At 31.2% G+C, this 23,132-nt stretch overlaps 1 long non-coding RNA gene across 1 annotated transcript; it reads right to left on the bottom strand.

Moving 5' to 3' along the window:
• Positions 1–988: 988 nt before the first annotated feature.
• On the bottom strand, positions 989–3,699 carry LOC134714711 (uncharacterized). The gene is made up of 4 exons (XR_010106564.1): positions 3,522–3,699; positions 2,146–2,264; positions 1,635–1,779; positions 989–1,091 (listed from the first exon to the last, which is right to left on the bottom strand). It is a non-coding gene; the product is annotated as an uncharacterized LOC134714711 (long non-coding RNA).
• Positions 3,700–23,132: the final 19,433 nt, after the last annotated feature.

A 23,132-nucleotide genomic window follows, 5' to 3' on the forward strand; every position in this document is an offset into this window, starting at 1 on the left:
AAATAGGACAATACAACAATGGAATCTAGTATTTTAAATTGTATTTCCTAAATAATTTTGATATCACTACTCATCACTAGAAACACATGCCAATTTCTTTGTTTTGTTTTATATTATGAGTAAAAGAAGATTAAATTTGTTATGTGAAGTATCTAAACTTGTACGTCAAGTACACCAACTCAACATAAAAAACATTACAAAAGACGCAAGGGTCAACACACAGTTGTTGATATCAAACGATTAATATATCTCTAAACAATAAATAAATTTCTCTAAACACGTTATGAATAAATTAGTCAGGGACAACTGGCGGATCCAGGAATTTTCATAAGTGGGGGCCCACTAACTGCCTAAGAGGGGACCCGCTCCTTTCACGCTTCAGTGAATTCCTATATAAGCAACCATTTTAAATGTTAAATAATACACTTGGTAGTGTGATTATTATATGTATCTGGTTATAAGCTAATAATTTAATTGTATATATAACAAACCTGATCAGATATATCAGAAAAAGTAAGGTTTCCTTCATTAAATTGTTTCAATATTTTACGTGCTGCGGATCGTTCTGAATTCTGTATGCTATTGCCCGTTCCTATTGCGCACGGTGTATCGTTTATGAAGAGCTGTACTGTGAATCTGAAGGGCAATATATAGAAAGAAGTTTGAATTAATTTCAATAGCAAAAAGCGACAAAAGCTATTATAAACCAAAAAAATATCGTTGAAGCAGAACCAAACAAGCAAACTGACTTAAATTATCATCAACCAAGCTGTTGTATAACAGTTTGAACATCACACCTATTATATTATAAACAAGCTGTGGATAATATGATCACTTAGATAATTATGCCCAAGGTGTATTTGTAATTTTGAAATCTAGAAGGTAAATGGTACGATAAGATAATAAAGTATCACATTTAATGTAAAATATAGAACACTCGGATTCAAATGAAAAAAGCGATATAATATTTGCAATTATACTAACGTTAGCTCGTGAGCAGAACCTGTCCTTGATATTTCTGTGTATTTGATATTCCGGATATGGCGCTTCTGTAATTTCTCATTTAGCAGTGATTTCGGATCAGCTTCAATCTAAATCAACAAGTGATGAATGAATATCAAGTGTTTTAAGATTTAAGATGACAAGATTTTTTCGAAACAAACCAGGAGATGGACGGATGGGTCGACAGAGGTTTTATTTATTTTTATTTTAAACAAGTGTATGCATCGTGGATGTCCTAACTTTTAAGACTTAGAGTGATACAAGCAGCTACTTATGTTTTCGAATTCTTAATCTTTCTTTAAATAAATATTATATGTAAAAGAAAAGGATATAATGAAGCATACATATCTACATTCTGGCAAACATTATGAATATGATATTATGAATATGATTTATGTACTCTAGTTCAAATGAGGACATTTGACAATCAAATTCCATTTCGTTGACATTCGTGTATGATCACTTTTACTCTAAATACAATTATATGTAATTGTTATGTTTTAAAGAGACTAAAAAGATTTACGCATATTGAAAAATTTGTCTCATAAACAAACTAAAAATTATACCTAAAAACATTTGTAATTAAAAAATAACTAGATATAATTTAATGAAACATAGTTTTAAATAATTACTCCGTTTCTGGTAAAAGTAATAAAATCTGTATTAATCCCGAGTTGTTGAACAGCAGAAATAGCTGCACGCTGTTGTGCTTCCTTCTTTCTGGACCCAATACCAGTTCCACACAGTGCACCATCAACATATACATTTACCCTGAAACTGAAAATTAGATCCGGTATGATTGAAGTCACAATTATTTAGAAAATCATACTGAAGAAAGAAAAGGAAACGATACAGCCTAACTGCAGGGGCGGATCAAGACAATCTTAAAAAGGGTGTTCCAAACCAGGAACAAAAAAAGGGGAGTCCAATAATATGTCCCTATTTAAATGCATTGATTGTCTTAAATAACCCCCGACCCCCTGGATCCGCCTTTGTAATGGTAGCAATGATTTTGAAGAAGGTATGACGAAGAAGAAATTAATTTAAATTAAAGAAAACTTCAATATTTATTGAGTATTTTGAAATATTGGGGAATTAAATCATAACAATGAATATGAATCGTCATATACAAATGTTACTCACCACTTTTCATGATCCGGACCACTTTCCTGTGCTCTATACTCTATAACTTTCTCGTGTTGTTGTTTCCATTCATTAAGAATACATTTTGCATTTATGACGTCGTTCCTTAATGTTATATGCTGTCAATCAAATTCATATTCATATCAAATATAGATAAACAGTAAAATGTATATCTTCAATACATCACTATTTACATCTTACATTAAAAATAAATATTCATTTACACAATACGTGATTATTAAAGTGCCCCGAGGAGTAATACAAATATCAAAACATATATATATAAATTTCCTTGTTTATTTTGATTTTAGACTTTGGTTCTCATTTTCGTCGTTGTTTCAAATGTGATAATTTTGATCCATTGTCGTGTAAATATGAATGAGACACGAACATAGACAAAGGTTGCTACTTATAAGCAAATATCAATATGAGTTATAACTATGCTTTAGATTTAAAAATACCAATAAAAATAAATCATAAGTTATCGTCCTTGACATTATCGAATAGAGTCAACAGTAGTATACCGCTGTTCAAAATTCATAAATCGCCAGAAAAAAAAACTGCACACCATATCCCCATGAAAATTGTTTTGACAATAGAAATTTAATTTATAGAAACCTGTGGTGATGTGTGAAATTAAACAGGAAATCGTATCAAAAGCATTGAGCTGCAACATGTTACACAGAACATAATTTTTTATTTTGTAGAATTTATTGTTAAAATGTTTAAAATGTAGACATTTATAACCTGCTTATTATATTTCTTGGATTTTGATAGGCTAATGACAGGTAGTTAAAAACCAATAGCCAACCATGTTACCTAACCAATATAGTGTTGCATATAATAACTATTATTCCTACAATCTTCACTCGGGGTTTCCAAAGTTCCGCGGTTGTTCCAAGTGAAAAATTCCGTATATTACCCGTGATGTTTGCAATTAAATATGTTATCTATGTAATCTACTAACGATTTTAACGAGTAGAACATGCTATTGCGACTGCGTAAACAACACAGCATTAAATTCTGAAGTTTATCGAATACCAAACTCCAAATTTCTGCATCAATTGAGGAGTGATATAAAAGCAGTATAGTTCCACGTGAACTCAATCATAGGTCAAAATGAACATGTCTGGTTTTCTTTGGTAGTCTTACAAATATTTTCTGTTCATTGCGACAAAATTGTTTTCATAGGGAATGGATCATTTTTTTTAAAAACTGTCTTATTATTCTATGGCATGTTTATGAAAAGGCCAGGGGTCGAACAAAGACTTCCCGAAATCGAAGCGAGCATGGTAGCAGCGAAGAGACGAAGAAAATAACAGTTTGCATATATCGCCTGCATGGATTCAGACACAAAACTGAACTTAACAACTTACTAGTTGCAGATAATCGTTACCACCATAAAGTTCATCTAGTTCTTCGTTTTCTATTGACTGCTTTGTTCTTCCACAAAGTTCATCTAGTCCTTTGTTTTCTGTTGGATGTTGTGTATTTCCACAAAGTTCATCTAGTCCTTTGTTTTCTATTTGCTGTTGTGTATTTCCACAAAGTCCATCTAGTCCTTTGTTTTCTTTTGGATGTTGTGTATTTCCACAAAAATCATCTAGTCCTTTGTTTTCTGTTGGATGTTGTGTATTTTCGCAAAGTTTACCTAAACCTTTGTTTTCTATTGACTGTTGTGTATTTCCACAAAGTCCATCTAGTCCTTTATTTTCTATTGACTGTTGTGTATTTCCACAAAGTCCATCTAGTCCTTTGTTTTCTATTGACTGTTGTGTATTTCCACAAAGTCCAACTAGTCCTTTGTTTTCTGTTGGCTGTTGTGTATTTCCACAAAGTTCATCTAGTCCTTTGTTTTCTGTTAGCTGATGTGTATTTCCACAAAGTTCGTCAAATCCTTTGTTTTCTATTAGCTGTTGTGTATTTCCACACAGTTCATCTAGTCCTTTGTTTTCTATTTGCTGATGTGTAAGTAAACTTTTTTCCCATGCTGAACACGAATACTGGTCGATTGGTTTAGATGTACCTGGTATGAAAATAAAATGTAAGGCTAAGTGCAATATTCAACCTCATGATCAAGTGTTTGCCATGGAAGGTATCTACGGATAAGTTACTATAAATTTTATATAGATTTTAAATACAGACTTATTCCATAAATAGATATGAAAAGATGTGGTATGAGTGCCAATGAGACAACTATCCATCCAAGTCACCATTTGTCAAAAGTAAACCATTATAGGTAAAAGTACGGCCATCAACATTCAATGAGTTTTTGTTACATTTGTAATACCAAACAGCAAGCTATAAGGGTACCCAAATATGGAAAGTGCAAAACCATGCAAACAGGAACACAAATGTCTAATCTATATGAAAAAAAAACCAAGAGATCAATGAACCACAGCAACAAACGAAATCAACTAAACATCAAGCTCCTGACAGTTGCAAACAAATGCAGCGGGATTACACGTTTTAACAGAAACAAACATTAACCCTAACCTGAATGTTACATTACAACATAGAAAGACAAAAATGTTAAGTTTGTTTTCAGTAACCGTGAGCTTTTTTGTCAATACGCTATAGGTCATTATGCCTATTTATGAGTACGTCTTCATTTCATTTCTCGGCAAAGTTAAGTGGTTGTGATTTGTAGCTGACAATTGTGTATTTTTTCGTTTTGTACCTAAATCCATTATGTTTTCTGGCAATCTTAGACATATCTGGTTCGTCTGTAGTATCTTTTATTCATTTATTTTCATATGTTTTGTACTTAAAATAACCCTTATACGTCAGTTAGGGGTTTTATTAATGAGTTATTACCATGGTGTATCTCAACAACGTTTTGTTTTAATATGTTAACAGTCATTTTGTTAAAATAATTCAAATTTAATCCTATACATATCTATGCTTGTTGTGAATTAGTTATAGTTTCAGTTCAGTATTTTATACTCTTTTATTTGCCTAACTTTTCACCGCCATTTTGACGTAACAATAGTCCCACAACGTCGTCACTTGCCTACTGAGATTACATACTTTCAACAAAGCTCGAAATGCACGCGATTTCGCGGGTGTGTTCTAGTATTTATTTAATTTAATATATAACCTGGTGCTATGATGGCAGTAACTTCATTATTTGGAGTTAGATGTTTTCCATTTGAAGTCTTCACAATAGTATTAATGAACTGCTGTATGTTTTCTTGAAAATGTTCGTCTGTATCTAATGCATCGCTCCTCATGTTGACATTCAAGACTAATGACCCTGCATCTGATTCTGTCTCCTCCAAACAATCTTCGTCATCCTCAGTTACCCAAACACTTTCGTCAGCACATATTTCACCTATATCTTTACAATAAAATCGTACTTACTCTTAATTTTTTATTTTTAAAAATGGTTTATGAAAAAGTCACCATTCAAAACTTGAAAGATAATTGGGGACATATCTGTTTTTTCTTATCGCAAATGAAGCTTTTCTAACCATGGAGAGTAAAAGGGTTCCAAATAACATGACTTTTTTAAATTGATAGTATGTTTCTCCCTTTATTACGAAATAAAAAATGTGTTATTCTTTATTTGTAACAATTCAGCTTTATAATTAAATTATGACATTTGCAACTCTGATCTTGCATCCCTGCAATTACTATAGTATAATGTGACAGATAAAAAAAAAAGTTGTATAAAGGGCATACGAGTTGTAAAAATTCGCAAATTTTAAAACAAAAAAATAATATCCGCATTAGGATGTACTTAATTTTGATACTTAGTCAGATCAATAACAAAATAAGCTGAAAATATTGATAGGTGTGGAGCTAATTTTTGAGTGATTTGTATTTTTTCAAACGGCGGAAAAGGCTACCCGGACTTTTACCTTATATTTGCATTGATATTATTTTGTTCTAAAATCAAAAGAAAAGAAATCAAGAATCTACTTAAATATTACCTTTTATGAGCTATTGAAGTCTTTTATGGAAAGAAAAATGGTGTTTATTGGGCAAAATATGTTATTCTGTATCGTAAAAAAAAATATGTGTAACAAATTAAAGATGATAAAGATGAATGATGTAAATTAAAGAATATAAAATATGTTTATATTTCTTTTTTTAGATCTGCACTTCGATACTCGTTTTAATGCCTGTGTTTTGTGTCGGGAATTTCTAGCAGAATGGTCAGTTATTTAATGAGTAAATATTGCAATTAGACATTTATTTTAAACTTGACATTTTATTCATATTTTTATATGAGCAAAGAAAGGAACTACCTTCAAAGTACAAACCCTCTGGACTTGTTATTATCATACACATGGTTTCCAATCTTTTGAATTCACATAGTTTGAATATCCTTTCGATGAATCGCCGTATCTCGTCCCCAAATTTTGACTGGTCTTCTAATGACGACTTTGTCACATTCACAAAAAGGATAAGACTCCCTTCTGACGCCTTTATAAATTCAAATTTTAACTGTCCTTTGTTTATTTCTTCCTTGAAAGAATTTAAAAGTTCTGCTTTCTGTTTTGCATCATTGTCGCTAATTTCAGGGAATATACAGAGTAATGGTATAGTTTCTGTTGCTGTAAGAAATACATAAAAAAGTCTAATTTTAAATGGACGCCAGATTATTTATTTAAGCACCATATAATATATTGGTTTTTTTTCTGGGTTTTTTTGTGGGGGGGGGGGGGCAAAAGTACACATACTCAAAAATGCGTAATTGCTGGTTTATTTAAAAGGTTTTTTTGTTTTTTAAATGTTAATTTCAAATTACTAAGAACAATCCTTTAATATCCGTATGTGAAAAGCAAAAAATATACAGCTTATTACGATAGAAATAATTCCATTCCAATACAATATAAAACACTCCTGTTTGCCTGTTTGGCAGCATTATTATACGTCAAGAGGAAAATCTACTCGTGTTTAAACAAGCTCGACACTTTTTAACATATTCAAAGCGATTTGGCATATAGTGTCTTTCCTGGTTAGGATCGCAATTTGGGTGAGACAGTCTTGGCAAAGTCTTGGTAACACACACCGCCGCCGGTACGTGTATATAGCAAAGAAAGATCCGATGAAGAAAAAAAATCTACTTTTTTTTGCAGTTATTCCCGTATTTCTTTTTTGACAGGGAGACGAATTGATATAAGGAAAAACTTGCTTCCTTATCTCTTGTTATTAATGTACATGTGTAACAGTATTTATATGTTCACATGTCACGTACATGATTTTTGGGATAAAATATTTTTAAAGTAAACATAGCTGACAGAACTTAAAACTAAAGTTTGTGTTAGATTTAATCAATTTTTCTAGGCATGTGAAATTGTAGAACTTTACATTTTGCATAGACACTTTATTGTCGGAAACCGTTTGTTCACATTCTTTATCTTTGCTTTTGCTGTACAAAAGGTGTGTGATGAAAATTTTCACTGAACACGTTCACATTTTCTTTCGGGGCTAGCAGAAGTCCGGCACCGGGTGCGGGATTCTCAATTTTATTGTACACTGAATAACCTGCACCATCCGAACCCTAAACAGGCGTGATTAATTAGTTTTTATACATCCTAGCTCATATAGAGATTGAAATGTATCAAAAATTGTCACATGAACGCAGCCTTGTTGTAAATGAAAGGAACTCTACATGTATAAACATATAAATTATGTTTTATCTAGACATTTATCCTTTACATTAAGTAGATGATGGTCTAGTGTAGATGATTGCTGCAGTGTCTCACTTCTTTCCATTTTGATTAACACTGTTTACAACATAAGAACTAGACTGAAAGCATGACCAAAGCAAAAAGACTTCAGCTTTCAACACTTGACACAAGAATAATGACCAACATGACAAACTAACCTGAAAATTTAACCAAATCATGGTTTTTGTTAATTTTAAAGCCTAGTTAAGCCCAAAATCTGAACGGATACGCAAGATTACAATCCAAGAACAACACATGCAATGAAAAGTGGCACTCGAATTTATACATTTTGATTCATAGATTGCAAAATGATATATGATGTAGTGGAGCATTGAACATTAATACAATCTAAATGCTGTACCAAATCTTGCTAAGGTCATCTATGTTTTGAGGGAAACCCTTACTGTTTTGAAGGTTTTTATTTTAGACAACTAGACAACACTAACTGAGCCAATGGTGTACTATAAATTGCAAGATATGGATTACATCTTGATTTATATTTCTTATTTTCTATCCAAGTTTACAACTCTGTATGTATATGTATGGCATAAACATGTATAATCGTTCAAGGCCCAAAACATTAAGTGGCTGCCATAGTACGGTATTTATGTAGGCATTATTCGTACTGAATACTTGTACCTTTTGACACGTGGAATGTTTACTGTTGGATTTTTAAGGGATGACTATAATAATATTTTCTGTCTATGCAGAAATATCATAAAAAATGTTTTTTTTTATATAAGTTATGTCTATGAGGTGATAGACAAAAACTTTTAACCAATCAAAAGACGCGTTATGTTCATAATTAAATTATTGAAATTTAATCGACGTTTCTTATATCAAATATGTAACGAACTTACCATCATTTGCATTTTCCTCCATGTACTCTGTTAAACCTTTTTGGCGATATACCTTTACTGTTTTACTATGGCCCTCAACAGGAAATACTATAAAGCCTGAACAGATTATAAATTTTAACTTTCAAGTTAAGATTTTAGCCTCAAGTATTATGTCATCCATGAAATCCGGACAAACATGTAAATGTATTTCAGGAATATATCATCATGTCTTGTGTAATGTTCTTTGTACAAACTAATGAATAAATAAAATTAAATTCACGGAGCATCAAGCTTTGTTAACTCAATCCATATATATCAGTTGTTATTGACTTTGAACCAGCACACAGTAACCTTGAGTACTGTTAGATCGATACATTGTGTCTTTTATCTTATTTTCTCTTCGCGACAATTTGACGAGGCAAGCCATTTCAACACTGTTACACCAACACCGTTTCAGAATAGCGGATGGTTGAGCGCTCACAAAGTTGTTAAATTAACCCAATGTATGTATGTCTTAAGTCAGGATGCTATAATTTAGTGCTTGCAGTTTATGGCTATCTGTAACATTTGTTTTTTGTATCATTTTGTCATAAAGCAGGTCGTTGGTTTTTCCGGTTCAATTATTTCACATTTTTTTTTATGTCGGGGACTTTTATCGCTTATTATACGGTATGGATTTTTTTTATTTTTGACAGCATTAATTATGTAACGAACTTACTATCATCAGGGATTAATATGCTCATTGTTGAATACCGTACGGTGACCAAAAGTTTCATAGATGTTAGTCTCTCATTCATAATTTTTATTATTATTTAGTTGGGCTTTTAAGCTGTCAGCAACTGCGCGTACACTCAGATCGTACTTTCTTGTTTATTTGACCTGTTGGTACTATTTGTAATGCTTTTTTATTTGATGTTAAATTAGTCAGGGTTATATCTGTTCTATATACAAGCTTTGATAAGTGTTTGGTATTACTATACATTTTTATTTCTTCGTACTATGAACATCAAAATTATTTATTTTGTAAAAATATGTCCTTCTTACATATGACATGTACATGTATACCTTACAACAAAGTTATTTTCATTTACCTGTGTATAATATTATTGCAAATATCAGATATTTGTGCAAGCTTCTGTTGTTTTTTTTCTTAAATTGTTTAACATTTCTCAGCGGTATAAAACTGTTACTTTAAGTTTTCATCTATAATCTTATTCATTTTGTATTTACATTGTATCATAGATCGTTCAGTATATGTTCACTTGTGTTAGTATGTCTTTTGATTGAGTTAAGACATTTCAATTAATATTTCATAGTGTTTCTTTCTATGTTTGGATGGTACACTTATGTTTCAGATGAGATTGGAAGATTTGGTACCATTAAAACGTTTAAACCCAGTGCAGTTGTTTGCACCTCTCCTTAGTCAGAAATCTGATGTTCATAATAGTTTGTCGTTTCACGTTTTTTATATAGATTATACCGTTGGTTTTGCCCGTTTGAATGGTTTTACACTAGTAATTTTAGGGGCCCATTATAGCTTGTTGTTTGGTATGAGCACCTGTCCTCAGTCAGGAATATGATGTTCAGTGGTTGTCGTTTGTTATATAATGTGGATCATAGGTGTTTCTTGTTTTTTTTTATATAGATCATACCGTTGATTTTGCCCATTGGAATGGTTTAACTCTAGTATTTTTTTGGGGCCATTATAGCTTGTTGTTTGGTATGAGCACCTGTCCTAAGTCAGGAATCCGATGTTCAGTAGTTGTTGTTTTCCCCGTTTGAATTAATATGGTTTTATACTAGTAATTGTGGGGCCCTTTATAGCTTGCTATTCAATATGAGCAAACTTGAAGGCTCCGTGTTGAAGACCGTACTTTGATCTATAACGGTTTACATTTATAAATTTTGACTTGGATGGAGAGTTGTCTCATTGGCACTCATAACACACCTTTTTATATCTATCAGAAAAATTGTCAAATTAAAAAAATGTTGAAGGTGCTGCTGAGAATGCAGTTAATTTTTTGTCATTTTAGAAAGAATGTGGTACATCCAAAACCTTCAAGTTCATTTTTTTTTTTTATAAAATACAACTATTAAATGCAGTTTTATTCGATTCTTAGTATTAAATTTGGCAGAAAATGTTCATATAAACTAGGAATTCTTGAAAAAATGAATTCAATGTTATTTAGAGTGTAAATAATGTCAACAATACTTTTATTTTATGATTTAGGAGACTTGATATCCACGTTTACAAATGTTTTAGAGTAAAATATTTTTCACACAGATTGAAGTGCAATCTGTATCATGTAAACATTCAATTACCTATATATTTTCTTTGGGTTTAAACGGGCTTTCCATGTTAATCTCAAAGTTTATCTACTTGATAGTTTACCTTTTCTATCCTCTACAAGAGACGTTGAATCAAGTATTTCACCTGCTCTTTCTTCCATTTTCAAAGTCTGATACTCCTGTATTTGTTTTTGGAATGACGGTGACAAATCTGTGTTTTTAAGGTATTGATCCACTCGTTTACTTACTTCGGTGAACTCAATAAAGAAACCGAGCATCTCTTCTTCTGATATCATTGAAACACCATGCATGTATTTATTCCTGGCATATTTAATTCGTTGAATGTCATCACCAATCGCAATTTCTGTTGGCTGTGGTTTTGCATGCCAGTCACGTGAAGGTGCTAAAAATAGTCCAAAGCATTTACCAATTTTCCAACTGAGAGATATGTCAAGTTGTCTGAATCCAATTGTCGGGTCTACCAAAGTTTTCACGATTTTCCATTCTTCTTGGTTCAACTTAAATTTTTTCTTTACAATTTTCTCATATACTATTCGTGGTCCAACACCTGAATTCTCCAATAACTTGTGCAGCATTTTAGATAGTACATCTCTTAAGACCAGAATTATTCTGGCATTCCTACATTGTTCAAGTGAAAATGCCATCTTACTGTTATTGTATGTTTAACTTTTTCTTCTTTTTACAATTACTTTTCATTTTGCATCTGTTTTCTGATTGGTATTACCTGTAAGTACATGTAGAAAACAATTCAAATGTTCATTGAGGTAGATTTGAGTAAAAGAGGGACGAAATATACTAAAGGGACAGTCAAACTCATTAATCTAAAACAAACTGACAACGCCATGTCTAAAAATGAAAAAAGACAAACAGACAAACAATAGTACACATGGCACAACAGAAAACCAAAGAATAAACAACACGAACCCCATTCGTGGATGATTGAACTGATTTTTCCGAGTAAGGTATAGCAACTTTTTGTTTTCGGCTCAGAAGTGGCTGTTGGTATAAAGGTGACTGAAATGAATATCAAATATATATAAAAATTTCAGTGAACATGAGGTAAGATTGTTTTGATTATATTTAAACCTTATCATCAACCATACCACTATATCACAGGGATTTTCACTGGTTAATTATGAAAAGTCACGACCTAAATCCCCATTGATAAGTTCAAAATCAAAAAATAGTTTACCAACATTTACATAAATCCTGACGAAAGTCGACAACACTAGATGTCTTGAAACGGAAGTTTAGATTTTCAATTATATTAGAATAATCAATCGGTGTTGATAACTGAAGAAAAGGTTGTTTGTTTTCATTGTTAGAATTTTTATATCCCGAGATATTTAACAATCTTTATAAGTTATGTATAATCAGAATTAATGATAATAGACATAACTATGGAATTAACACAAAACAGAAACAGAAACAAAACAGTATGAAATGAAAATAAGGACAAATAATAATAATGAAATTATTGACTAATTTTTATTTAGATCAACAGTAATTAAACAATCATGTTAAAATTTGTATTACCTGTTTATTTTTTATTTCATTATTGAGTTCATAAGGTCATTTAGTAAATTTTTGGACAGAGTGATAAATATTAACCCTATCATTGCTGTCAACACTGTGATGCATAACTAGGGGAGATAAAAACATAACAGTACGGCATTAACGTTCTTTCAAAATTGCAACCGTACCAGCCAGAATTGAAAACACATGAACGGTTATTTTCAAATTGGCTGTAAATTTAGAGAAAAACGGTAATTATTTGAAATAATATGTTCCAACAGTTTATACTTACCGTTTTCAACGTTCACATTGGTTTAAAGTGATCTTTATGGAATACTGTATGTATTTACTAAAATATAGGCTAAAATGACCAAACTTGAAACTATATATAATCATTTGAAATATACGACTATTAAATGAATAAAAACATTTATAAATTATATTGCTTATGCTTTGCAAAAAAGATTAACACAAACTGTTTTAAGTTTATAGTTTCAAGTCATATGAAATTTATTGCGCTAGATGCATATAGTTTAGGTAGCAAAGAACAGCACGATGATTTCAGAGTCACTTCATCTATTTCATTTTTAAGCTAACGTCTGAAATCTATATAATAATTTAATGTCTCAGATTTGTGATTACTCCAATGTTTTATATTAATCAAAACAAATGTTAGATGCTGATGGATTTTTGAAATTTGGATCTGACAAAAAGCCACAGCATTCAAGATCAGATTCACCAAACTTTAAAAACTGAATACAGAGCCACAAAGATACTGGTGACATGGATGAATTGTTGGGTATTTGCTCAGGACGATTTGGAGATGACACCATCCTGCAAGAATTTGTTTGGAATGAACTCACAAGCAGTCCCTGATAGCACACAGGGAAACATGGATGCCCTATTGGGATTATGTTCAGGGAAATTTGTTTCAAATACACAAGCCACACAGAAGCGATCTAGGATCAAACGTAAAGCTGATTTTGATGAGGACAGTAGTTCATCACTACATATGGTTAGTGATACTGAGGAGGAGTTTAATGAAAGAGAAAAGAAAACCTTCAGCGAAGATGAACCTGATAATGAAGACAATGATACTAATTCAGTTAATTCAGAAAAAGAAAATATCCGTCCATTTTAAGGATTGGTTTCTGGAAAGACAGGAAAAATCAGGAAAGAGTTTGTTGATGAGGAGGCAGAGTTGTCAATTTACTTTTTTAAATTGTTATTTGGATGGAGAGTTGTCTCATTGGCACTCACACCACATCTTCCTATATATATGACAGTAATGGGAACATAGATCTAGCTGAGTAAGATGATATTATGGAAGCAGAATTAGGAGATGCTGATGTCACAGCTACAGAAGATGAACTTAGAGACCAAGTTGGGAGAGCTCATTTGAAACATCATTTGATAGATGATGATAAACGTGAATTAATGAGATTCCAGGAAATGTACCTCCCTGATGGAGATTAACACTCGGATGCTGGTAGACTCAGGAGGTTTAAGTGGACCGGAATTGATGATGACACACAGCAGGATATGTTTTATGACCAGTCTGATGAGGAGAAAGAAGACGAAAAAGGAGAGGAGGCCAAATGGAGGAAAGACAGATTTGAGAAAGAAAAATGGCTTCAGGAACAGCAGATGGAGAATGAAAAAGGTGAAGTTGAAGATAGTCAGTTCTAGAAATTAGGAAAAGTATTCCTCAAGAGAAGAGATTCTGATTCTACTTTATTAAAGAAACCAGAACCTGTTCCTGCTAAAACAGGGAAACAGTCAACAGCATTACCTGTCACAAAATTAACATCTACTCAAAGAAGAGGATCATTTTTATGCAGAGATAAGGACACTCTAGCAAAGATAGCTAACATGGCAAAACCAACAGTGAATCCTTCAGGTGCTAGGAGTTCTTGGAAATTTCCTTTCAAGTTATTTCCCCTGATAAAGATTCTCAGGCAATGCCTGCACCTGCAAAACCCAAAGTTAAGAGCTCGACAAGCCTGCAACCAGCTGCAAAGAAACCAAAATTAGAACGAAGTGCTTCATTTTCACAGAGTAGCATATTTAACCATTTGTTATGATCTTTCATAAATACAAAGCAGTTTGACTGTTAGGGCATTCATGACTTTTAAAACAATATTTGTTTCATAAGTGACAAGTTCATTTCAGTTTTAGTAATGTTTAAGTAGAAATACTCTACTTAGAAGTATGCAACTACTCCATAAGTAGTTAAGATGTACAGACCTCATTTTATCCTAAAATCTAAACGTGTAAAATGTTGTCAGGGATTTCTTAAAGATCACCACTCAAAATTATTTAAGAATTGAACTTCAGAAGAAACCTCTATGAATATAGAAACTATTTTTCTGATAAAAAATAGCTAAACCTCCAAAAATTTTAATTTCATTTTGATGTTATTATCTTGCTCTCATTATTATGAGGTTAATTTACTTTTGAGATATTGAATGTGCTAAAAGATTTTTATTTGTACACAGGACAGAATCTCAGAAGAATATTTATGAGTACAACATTTTTTTTTTAGTTTCATGTATTTGTTTTTATGAGTGGAAAAAGACTCCAAGTTATGATGTATTATAGTTTTACTTGTTTGAGATGAATAATGTACCAAAATAACATGTAACATTCTTTTTGTAAAAATATGCCATGTATAATTTATGTAAATATATATTTATATCAGAAGTATGGAAATTAAAAAAAATACAGTGAATTAAAGTGCGAAACTTAAAAAAAAAGAAAATGTATACTAGAAAAGAGAATAGAAACTGGTATAAAGGACCCATTAACAACATACAGATATATCATAGCTTAGAAGTTGGTATATCAGATTATTGACACGAGAAAATGTTGTCAACTGAGGCGAAGTCTAATCGCTGACGATAGCTATAGGTAATTTTTCTTCAGCATAATCAGTTTAATCATCATATTGAAAACCCCAATAAGGATTGCAATAATGTTTATATATGATGACCAAAACCAACAAACAAAACATTGAAAAATGTAAAAGCAAACGTACAATACTCAAATACTTGGTCTATTCGAAGAGGAAAGAGGGACGAAAGATACCAAAGGGACAGTCAAACTCGTAAATCTAAAACAAACTGACAACGCCATGGCTAAAAATGAAAAAGACAAACAGAAAGACAATAGTACACATGACACAACATAGAAAACTAAAGAATAAACAACACGAACCCCATGAACATGAACTGGTAGCTGAAAATAGGACAGGTCTCTGACCATGTGATTAAATAGATTAAAGACAAGTACTAGTGCAGTTACCTATTAATATTCGTGTCAATATATGACAAGCCAGATTTTTTGAAAGAAATACATGTCATAAAATTCGAATTATGATAATCGTGTATAGTACGTTATATTATAACACTATTCTGATATTAAAACTGTTACAGTTTCTATATGATTCGTTATTTGGAATTTAATCTCATTTGTGATAAATATAGAAGATAATTGATTATTAATGATAGGATAGATTGTTTTCAATCGGTAAAATACAGTATGAATTCATATATATCAGTCCCTAGCGTATCTAATACTACTGAATGATACTGTAGCAATGTGTGTATGGTCTAAACTGACTTTTTTGTCGTTAATGGCTGTCCATTTGATATAAGCACTACATCTCCTTTTTCTTAAATATTTTCTCTCATAATCAATGCCCTCCATTATGACATAGTAGTAAATCGCAATGAATTAAATTTATTCAGAAGAAATGAGAAATTAAAAATATCTCAAATTTCCCCTAGAATTCAGAAAAGAGGAATTCGTGAAATAATCATCGATAAATTTCATTACCATTACTAATTTCATAGAATGTAGTTTAATACCTAACTTTACTTATTGCCGCCAACAAATATGATCCAAATATAAGCGAAAGGAACAATTCGTCGTCTGGATCCTGAAAAAAACTGTTTTCTTAAAGTAAACAGTAAGTGAGGAAATTAAAAAAAAGGTACTTACTAGACAGTATAGTATACTCTTTGTTCAATACGTAGTTAATTATAAATACACGTCCACAGTAGATTGTAAACAAATTTTTAATTATATAACTTTTTATCAATACGAACGTAACATTAAAATGAACTTTGATTAAGCACTTTTATGTTATATAATACATGTACTTGTATCACGGCCGACACTCGGCTAACCGAGAGATTGGTCGGTTAATCTATATAGAGTATGTGGCTACATGGACGATTGGTCTGTTAATAGGGTTGGTTATACGTACGTCAAGAGTAAAACGCACAATTTAATGTTAAACTTTATTTAATATATAGATTTTTGGCATATTATAAGAAACAAATCAAAAAAAGAAAAGTGTCTGACAAAATGATATCTATCATAGAACATTTTCCACCTGTAAAAACATTTTATAGTCTGCACAGTTTTAAGTAAAACTAAAAGGCATCGGGCAAGTATGTTTTATTTATTCTTATACGCATAGCATTTTTTTTTTAAATAAAAGGCGAAACAAACAATTTTAGATATCATTTAAAGGACACAAAATATAACTTTAGTTCTAAAAAATAAATTGACATTAGTAAATATTTCATAATTGTAATATAACGTGAACAATACCACGTTTAGTGAAATTATGGGAATAAAATCTGTAAATGGGTTGGACAATCGAAATTGTGTCAGTTAATAGTAATTTAGCAACAATAATAGTTTTGCTACCTTTATATTTCCAAGTTCTTGAGTATAAAAAAAAATTAACACTGAATTTGGTGCAACAGTATCCTTCTAGTAAGATCATTTTTATTTTGACTTTCTTTGCATTTTATGGAAGGATGTGTCAGTGGGTTGGCCGCTGGAATATGCATGCATTTATTATTAATGTTTTCAATCAGCCCTTTTTGGATGTGTTCAAATAGCACGTTCTCAAATCCGACTAAAAGTGTCTTTCTAATACAGCACAGTGTACATATAACGTGCTGTCGTTCTCATATGTACATAATGTTTGTCACTGGACGTTAATGCTAGTTCGTCAGAATCATCCAATTGATTCTTTTCTTCTATAATTACTTAATCATATGTTGTTTACAAATCATTCTAAAGAAGTAAATGGAAAGGAGCGAATGCAGCTACATAAGGTTATCTTAAGTTTTAAGTCATTTCATTCTATTTCTAGTTCCTTTCTATGTAAGTGCAAAGGAGAACTACACATGGAAACTTCTAGCATTTGTCACCAATATGAGTACATGGCAATCTGTAACTGTTTCGACACTCAGGGGTTTCATGACTGTATTTAAAAAAAAACTGTTCTCTCTTTTTTTTTTTTAGCAATGCATCAGTCTCTACTGTTCTTATCTATTTTTCTATATTCTGCGTCTCCATCCAGATTCTCGTGTATACCACGAGGTTCTGAATCGGGTTGTTGTTTATTTCTGTGCTATTTGTTATGTCACTTTTCTTTCAATTTTATTTATCTTACTCATCATTCTTTCTCTATTCTTTATATTTTAGTATCATATTATATTTTACTTACTGATTTTGGTTTCATTACGACGTTTATCTCTAATTTATAAACTGGTTACCAAAGTAGATGACAAATTGGAGGCATTCATGACAAATAATCCACATGGTATATGCCAACATTCTTGGATGAAAGTAATATTACTACAATATTACACTTTTGAAACCATTTTTATCAATTTTAATTTTCCATTGTCTAAATTGTTCATTGGTCATGTGTTGTTTCCGTATATTTTATGTTTCATTGCCCATGTGCTGTTTCCGTATATTTTAGCCGCTCGTCTTGAGCCTACCCGTTTGATTCGATCACACCCAATATAGCAATAAAATTATACTTTATTGCCATTCATTACTCTTAAAAGACAAATTAACAGACCGGGTTGTATACATCCGACCCTTAACAGACCAGGTTTTAAAGAAAGATTTTCACAATGATGTCAATATGGTTACCAAACATAATGCCTGTCTTTTTTCGATGTTCAAATGATTGCATTCAAGTACATTCAACCAACGTGTCATTTTGTGTACTTATGTGTGTGTAAAATGTGTATACATTTATTGATGAGTAACCCGCCTTTTCATTTTATAGATCGTACATTGAAGCTGGAAAAATAATAATTACACCGCTGCATTCAGTACATTGAATTGTTTTGTTAGACATAAATAATTTTTAGGATAACAATATATTTAAAAAGTAATACAATAAAACATGCTGGACTGTCAATGATTTTCTCGATAACACCTAATTAACAGACTTTATCCAATCCGATTAACAGACCAACCGCCGATATAGCCGCATACTCAATATAGATTAACCGACACATCTCTCGGTTAGCCGAGTGTCGGCCGTGTATATAATACTTTTACATATATTCAATTGTAAATAAAGGCAACAGTAGTATACCGCTGTTCAAAACTCGTAAATCTGTGGACACAAATCAAAATTGGGGTAACAAACTAAAACTGAGGGAAACGCATCGAATATAAGAGGAGAATAACGACACAACATTAAAATGTAACACACACAGAAACGGACTAAGCATAGACAAAATCCGATGAGAATAACAAATATAACATCGAAACCAAAAACATGAATTTGGGATAGAAAAGTACCGTGACACGTCTAATAGTAATGTGATTTACACTCAAATATAAGAGAAAACAAACGACAAGCATAACACATGTTTTCCCGCTTAACTTGAAGGCCTATGATTTTGAAAGCAAACCATTATAAATATTGAATGTTTAAAGATTCGTTATATTGTTTCTACTATACTGCTGGTTTTTGTTTTACAATTTTTGTTCCTTGTTTGGTCTATGTCAATAAATTATTAACTTTCTTACTTAGTCAATTCTCTCGTTTAAGTTTAATCGTATTAAATTTAATATAATAGAAGTGCATATATGATATGAAAAAATATCTATGTATTATGTATAAAAATTTATTATTATATTGAAATATATTTTAGATATGAAAAATAATTTTTAAGAAGCGTCATCGAAAATTTCTAAAAAAATTACCAATCATGATAACTATTTATATCAAGGAAGCTAGACTTCTGCATCTTTCTATACTGCACGAAAATGTATCAATTTCACACTCTAATACATGCAAATGCTCAAATCAACATTTTAGTGTCAATTTGAGATATAAGCAGTCTCAACAACAAAAAAAACGCACAAGAATAAAAAATGGATACTATAAATTTCAAACACTTGTTTTGATTTTGTTAGTTTTTTGGAATATTAATATATTTTGTGATATTGGAACAGAAAGTTGTTAGTGTTTTAATTCCTTTTTAGTATTTCCCTGTACATAGTTTAAACTAAATGATTTCAAATCATTTCTATAGTTTATTCTGAAATACATGTATCTAAATGTTGTATTAGTATTATTGTCTATTGAAATGAATCATTATTAACATTATTGTATGATGGGGGTTTAAATTTATTAGATTTGATAAACAACCCTACATTAATATAAACTCTTATTATAGCAATTATAATTTGAGCAACAAGTAATCAATTGTAATAAAGATATGAGAAAGATACTGTGTTGTTATTTTCGAAAAAAAAAAATGATGCCAACACACACGGGGAATATGTTTTAAGAGATTTTGTTTCATTGTAGAGTTTTGTGATATGTTGTTTAGTTATGTGAGATAAATTTAAAGATTTCGTTTTCCTTTTCAAACGTTTTTGTTAACTGCTTTTGGTCTTCATTTTTTTCACTCTCTTAGCCTTGTCATTCTTTATGATTTAGATTTTTTTGTAATTAATTAAATATGTACATAAACAAGGGAATGGGGATGGTTTGTTACCTCTGTATAAGTATTCAGTAAAATAATCCCAAAAAATCTACATTTATCAGAAATTATCACATGAAGTTTTTTAATGGCATAGTCAAAGCAGCAACAGCAATCAAGCATAATTATTCATTATTGTGAATTTTATTTTTTGTTTGCAACAGAAACTTATGACTTGCACTATGTTTACTTCAGAATGAAAGGAAGTGTAGTCTTTTTATTCTTTTTTTCTTTGTTTGTTGTTTATATTTTTCACATTCTTTTACGAACTTTTCATTTATATTTTGTTCATGCTCGAGTGTGTCTAACAAATAAAATCATACATGTTGGATTCCATTGTCAAAAGTATGGTCATTTTCAATTTCTTTTCTTGACAATGTTTTTACGACTTTATGATGTTATTAACTTGGAGTTATATGTCTAAGTCCATTACTGCGGTAAATATCTATATTATGTTTACTGTTTGAAGAGTGTTTTCATTGTATTATAGCAATTTGATAACTAATTACAATATTTAAAATGATTTTCTACTTATTTGTGTTTTTTCTGACGAAATAGATTCATCAGTTAGTGCAATACATTTGAATAATAGAATGTTTTTTATTGAATTAATTGGATTATAATATGTATGCAATTAGTCGCATGGTGTTCGATTTGTTTCAATGCATCCCATTTGATTGGTCAAACTTAATCATAATATACCAAACCTGAATATTATGAAACTTAGAACGTCTGGCGTACTAAATCATAATCCTGGTACCTTTGATAACTATTTACACCACTGGGTCGATGCCACTGCTGGTGGCCTTACTTGACACAATTTTTTGGAATTTTGAATCCGCAATGCTCTTCAACTTTGTACTTGTTTGGCTTTATACTATTTTGAAATGAACGTCACTGATGAGTCTTATGTAGACGAAACGCGTGTCTGGCGTACTAAATTATAATCCTGGTACCTTTGATAACTATGTGAACAAAACACAAACAATGCAACACACACACACACACAAACGAACTTAAAGATAAGAACTCCAATTGTCCTGACTTGGTAGAGGACATTTAAAGAAAAAATGTAGTTTTAATACCATTACAGAATGTAACTATTAAACGAGTGTACCGTAAGCTGGATCATTGTTTGGATTTATGCGACAAGTTCTCGAATACTTAACACGGCTTCAGAATGAAAACAAACAGTTTTGAAAAAAAACTGACAAAGGGAATTCTGTTTGTATGAGAAAGCAATTATGCAATAACAATGTGTAACAAAAACAATACATTTGCGTGTTAGAAGCATACACCTGTTGTTTTCTGTCTTGTATTAGTTTTTGTAGTTTCGAATCTAAACTGCTACAACAAAAGTCCCTAACCACTCACCTCTTCAAACATGGTCAAGCATGTCTGAGGTGCAAATTGTATTTGCTATTACATAACACCTAAACAATTGCGTGTTTGATACTTACTACTAATGGTGCCTGAATTGATAGAAGCTATCTGTTTTGAAGTTGTTTTTAATAAACCGTTTACTTTTTCAAAATATTTTTTGGATTAGAGGGTATTAGTTTTAGAAGAGGCCAAGCAGCAGACAGAAGTTCAATATTCCATTTACTAGAGAAAAAAACATTGACCTAACTAAGGGAATGACCATTAAACTTTAAAACGGGTGGGGTTTATGTTTTTTTTTCTAAAACAAATATTTCGACTCCCAATTTGATAAATATTGTAGTAAACTCAGAAAAAACCATACCCCTCCTTGAAGTTAATGAAAAGTAAAATCCGAACGTTTAAATATTGCAATGTTTATTACCTCATATCGGCATATCTAAATCACATGTTGTATCTACCTGATACAGTTAGAATAGCATACAATATGAACTTATTGTATCGTTGATTTGAGAAACATGAAACTTTCAAAATTACATGAAGTAAAGTTCAATAAATGAAATAAAAAAGCAAGAATTAAAGAATAAGTAGAAAGACTGACAACAACATAGCATTATAATGACACTTAACAGACAACTCAACTCTTTTACAGTACACAAATTACTATACCAATAATGTCAGTCTTTTTATCGATACGCGTCTAGAACAATTTGATTGTTTATCAAAGAGATGCAATCGATACCAAACTCCGGACACGACCAACACATTGATACAACAGAAGGTATTCATTGACAAGGGCCTGACGAGACTCCCGCCTTAGACGTCCATGTGGAGAACCAACACGGGTTGTTTTAGGAGATAGTAATGCTGCTAAAGTGAATGTAAAACAGTGAATTAAATGTTCACAGTTTATCGTATATTACAAAATTGTACAGATAAGCATTTAAACATTTGTAACTATGTAATACTAAATCCAAAAGATACAACTACAACATAAACAATATAATATCACAGATTGGATACAGTTACTGAAAACAAGCTACAAGTAATGAACTTGCTAAAAAAATCATACTGTCATCCACCTTATTTCAGAGAAGCAACGTTATAAATAAACAATGAAAATAAACAATATAAGACGTGATTTTGTGCACCGTCTTAGCTTGGGACAAATATGTTTGGATAGAACTCAATACTGATAACAAGAGATATACTTAGTCTTTTTTATTTATACATTGTAGAAATTAGCGTTATAATGTAAGAATGATTGCATGACAACAGTATTTAACATTTGCTTAAATTACTCTCAATTTCTAGATGTATTTCAAAAATGACACACGAATGTGTTTGCAGTAGAAAAAAATATGTTGATAAATATGACATAAATTGTCACCAACATTGAATAATTAGACGATCAATACGGGAAAATATGAAGTTATATG

Source organism: Mytilus trossulus, chromosome 4 (genome assembly GCF_036588685.1).
Source record: "Mytilus trossulus isolate FHL-02 chromosome 4, PNRI_Mtr1.1.1.hap1, whole genome shotgun sequence".
In the NCBI taxonomy this organism is placed as follows: Eukaryota; Metazoa; Mollusca; class Bivalvia; order Mytilida; family Mytilidae; genus Mytilus; species Mytilus trossulus.